We start from the raw sequence: 4,528 nt of genomic DNA on the forward strand, positions 1-4,528 counted from the left end.
CACATGGACACAGGGAGGGGAGCACTACACACTGGGGTCAGTTGGAGGGAAATAGGGGAGGGACGGTGGGGGGTGGGGAGCTGGGGAGAGATAGCAAGGGGAGAGATGCCAGATGTAGGTGATGGGGAGGAAGGCAGCAAATCACACTGCCACGTGTGTACCTATGCAACAATCTTGCATGTTCTTCACATGTACCCCAAAACCTAAAATGCAAATAAAATAAATAAATGGAGAAAAAAGATAAATAAAAATAAAAAATTTTATTAAAAAAGATAGGAGGCAGGAAGGCTGGCTTGGAAGGTTGTGGCAAGTACAGCATGGAGTGATGGCGACTTTAACTGAGGAAATGCCAGTAGGAGAGTGAACGTGCCTGTTAAGAGATAGAATCAACATAATAGGGTTCGAATCCATACTGGGTTTGAATTTGAGTTCCAACATCAACTTGAAATATGTGACCATGAGTAAATCACTAAATAATCCCATTAAAAAAAAAAAAAAGATAATACAAAAGAGTTCCAAAGAGATGACTTCCTATCTCATTTTAGAATTAAATGAGAAAATATAATATCTCCATTATTGTGCCAGTTTTAAAATACAGCTCCAAATTCTTGAACAAAAGTGGGGTCTATGGCCACTCCCATTACATCTGGGCACTGTGACTGCTTAACAACGGAATAAAATGGAAGTCACACTGCGCCAGTTTCCAGGCCCGGGATTGGAAACCATCAGCTTCCTCTTCCTGCTTCTTGAAACCCAGTCCCAATAGCGTGAGGAAGCCTATGCAGCCAGTGGAAAGGCCTAGGTGGAGAGGAACCAAGTCCCTCAGCCCTCAGCTCTGGCCAAGCTTCCACCGACAGCCAGCGCCAGCATGCCAGCAGGTGAATAAGCTGTCTGAGAAATAAATCATTCAGCCCCCAGTTGAGCTGGCCAAGCTGACACCAGCCTTTCCTGCTGAGCCCTCCCCAAACTAAAAATCTGTGAGCTAAATAACTGATTGTTGTCGTTACTTTAAACCACTAAGTGTTAGGCTGCTTGGTTATGCAGTAACATAAATATAGCAATTACATCCTAGTTGTGTAACTTGGGCAAATTATTTACTATTTCTGACCCTTTGGAGAAAAAGAAATAGTGTTTTGCTACAGTCACAAATTCCTGAACTGGAATTTGGATCCAAGTCTGCCAAGGTCTAAAGCCCTTGCCCTTTCCCCTATAAATAATTAAGCAAGTTCTTTCTGGCTTCGGCATTCCCGGCATTGAAAGCATGTAGAGATACAGAATCAGAAATAAACAAGTTCAAAGTCTTTCAGATTTCTGCGTGCGTCTTCACCATGCCTAACATCCCCACAGTGGGTAGTCTGTAAACACTGGCTTCCTCTCACATAATTGCATTGCAGCCCAAGACATGCTTCTGCTGGCCAAAGGAAATTTCAGGACGCAATTCCCACCCATTTATCTCATTTGCAACCTCGCTTACAATGTAGCAGCCTCCAAACAATGATCACTCTTCTCAGTGGAGATACTGCACACAGATGCTGCAGAAGTTTGACTTCACTTAATGTGCTAGACAGTTTCATAGTCAAATTCTCTGAAAAATTCATTATTTGAATTTTCTCTGGAGAGAATGAGATTTTAAAGCCAAACAGCTCTGGGATCAAGCCCTGGGTCTGCAATCTACTAGCCTGGTTGTGTTATCTATAAATTCTTACTATTCTTTCTGAATCTTATCTGTCCTTTTAGCTGTGAATCAAGTATAATAGTGTTGTCTTCACTAGGAAGCCTTTTTCCTTACCTCATTCCTCCCAACTTGTATGCATGTCAAGCAAACAAATGCACAGGGTACCTGCTCTGACCTAGGAACCATGGTGGAGGGTACAGTTGCCCCTAGTATTACCCCAGGGCCTGGTACAGAGCAGGTACCCCAGCATCCATCCTGAGGCCCAGTACAGAGCAGATGCCCCCAGCATCCACCCTGGGACCTGGTTCCGAGCAGATTTCCCACCATCCGCCCCAGGGCCTGGTAAAAAGACAGTGCCCCAAGCATCTATCCCAGGGCCTGGTACAGAGCAGGTGGCCCCACATCCACCATGGGGCCTGATACAGATATCTCATATCCATCCCAGGGTCTAGTATAGAGCAGGTGCCCCCAGCATCCACCCTGGGGCCTGGTACAGAGCAAGTGCCTCCAGCGTCCACCCTGGGGCCTGGTACAGAGCAAGTGCCCCCAGCGTCCACCCTGGGGCCTGGTACAGAGCAAGTGCCCCCAGCGTCCACCCTGGGGCCTGGTACAGATACCCCCCTCAACACCCACCATTGGCCTGGTACAGAGCACATATTAACTTTTTAATACTTTCAGCTCTCTGATCCATGGCTTAGAGAGAGGGTGCCAGAACCTGTTGGCTTTGTTTCAGGCCCAGATTAGCTACATTGAAAGGATATTCTCGTTTCTCAAAAGCTGAAGGAAAGGTAAAGAAGTAGGATATAAGAGAGAAGGAGAGAGGGAGAGCCAAGGGCTACCTTTTTATCCCCTTGCATCCAGGCAATGATGCATCTCACCTGTGGGCCGAGATTTTAAGAAGCAGGAGTGTCTTCTGTGGGGAACGCTCCCGTGTGAAGCCCCCCCACCAAGTGTTGGGCCTCACTGTGCGTGAGCTTGATCCCAGACACAGTTTCCTGCTGGAGGCAGTCGAGCTATGGGAAAGTAGGAACGGAGAGAATAGGAATAACATCACCCTCTATTTCTGACTACAGTGACCCCGGGTAATGGATGCATGTGCTCTTTCGGTTCCTGTTGAGGAGTGGGTTTTATGACTCTGTTTACCAAGTTAAGTATAGCCTTTTGAGGACCAGATGATATTCCTATACTCAGATAAAGATTTATGGCTTAGCCTGTGACATTTCTAGATTGTTATCCATGTGACCACATGTTCTGTTAACAATGATAGAGTATATCACCTGCTTACCTTTTATGACTCGTGATTATGTACCCCCTCTGCTGACATTTGCTTTTTGCAACTTTCTATGCTTTTTGCAACTTTCTGTTCACCTTATTGTATAGCTTACATAATGTGCACTGATGTCAGTCCTTATAATCTAAAGGTATATATTGGAACCCTGGACACAAACAAACTTGCTGCATAGGCATTGCCTATTCAGTCCTCCAGACCCCAGCTTTCTGTCTTATTTTCTGCACACCCCCTCTTCCAAGCTGGGACCCTCTCGCTGGCCGAGACTCCCCAGCGGGCTCCCCGTCGCCCACAGTCTTTCCCACTATCTCTTTCCCCATCATAGAGCCAAGAGCTGGCCGGATCCTAGATCTCCAAGGAAAACGACTCACTTCTTCCTGGAGCAGAGATTACCTAACATTTTCTGTAAGGGATCAGATTTAAATAGTTTAAGCTTATGAGCCACAGGTAGTCTCTGCCACATATACTTCCTTGTGGTTTTTTGTTTGTTTGTTTTTGTTTTCACAACTCTTTAAAATGTAAAACCTTGTCTTATCTCATGGGCCACACACAAACAGGCTACAAGCTGGATTTGGACCACAGGCTGTCATTTGCCAATCCCTGCCCTAGACTCACATTGGACTGTTATATGAGACAAAAAGAACACCACCTTAATGTGGTAAGCAGTAGTTACCCTACTTTGTGGACACATATACCACCTCTGCCACCACCAAGCAGCCAGACTGTCCCCAAATTATCTGTTGTCCTTGTTCTGCAGAGAGATGGGGGACGGGGAAGAACTGATACCCAGGGTTTGTTGGACACACGTGGGCTATGGCACCTGCACAGAAACCCAGGGAGTTATTATTGCTCCTGCTATCCTAATACTAATTAACAAACTGCAAAGGAACCATTTCTTGAATTCCAAATCCAAAACCCAAAATCTAAACTACATGATTCTAGAAAAATGCTTGAATCTCCATCAGCTCTTCCTCTACTGCCTGGCACCCAATTGCATTCTTTGAGAGACTCAAGAAATGAACCCAAGTTGTCAAATAGATTGGATTGACATATGGAGAAAAACATTCAGAGAGTTTAAATGAATAAAATAAATTTTAAATGTATCATTACTTCTTTTGCTAGTGTATATTAATTCACGTTTATTCATTAAAAAGATTAAGAGAGTGCTCGCTTCGGCAGCACATATACTAAAATTGGAATGAGACAAAGAAGATTAGCATGACCCCTGTGCAAGAATGACATGCAAATTTGTGAAGCATTCCATATATTTTTTTGAGACAGAGTCTCGCTCTGTTGCCCAGGCTGGAGTGCAGTGGCCCAATCTCAGCTTACTGCAACCTCTGCCTTCCAGGTTCAAGTGATTCTCCTGCCTCAGCCTCCCAAGTAACTGGAATTACAGACATCTGCCACCACAGCTGGCTAATTTTTGTATTTTCAGTAGAGACAGGGTTTCATTATATTGGCCAGGCTGGTCTTGAACTCCTGACCTCAAATGATTCACTCATCTTGACCTCCCACAGTGCTGGGATTACAGGCATGAGGCACCACGCCCAGCCAGGTTCCAT

General features: G+C 45.2%; 1 non-coding gene across 1 annotated transcript; it reads left to right on the forward strand.

Moving 5' to 3' along the window:
- Positions 1-4,126: 4,126 nt before the first annotated feature.
- Positions 4,127-4,233, forward strand: LOC119467019. Its single transcript, XR_005195535.1, has one exon. It is a non-coding gene; the product is annotated as a U6 spliceosomal RNA (small nuclear RNA).
- The last annotated feature ends 295 nt before the right edge of the window (positions 4,234-4,528 follow it).

The sequence above is a fragment of the Cebus imitator genome, unplaced genomic scaffold, assembly GCF_001604975.1.
Source record: "Cebus imitator isolate Cc_AM_T3 unplaced genomic scaffold, Cebus_imitator-1.0 Scaffold253, whole genome shotgun sequence".
NCBI classification, from domain to species: Eukaryota; Metazoa; Chordata; class Mammalia; order Primates; family Cebidae; genus Cebus; species Cebus imitator.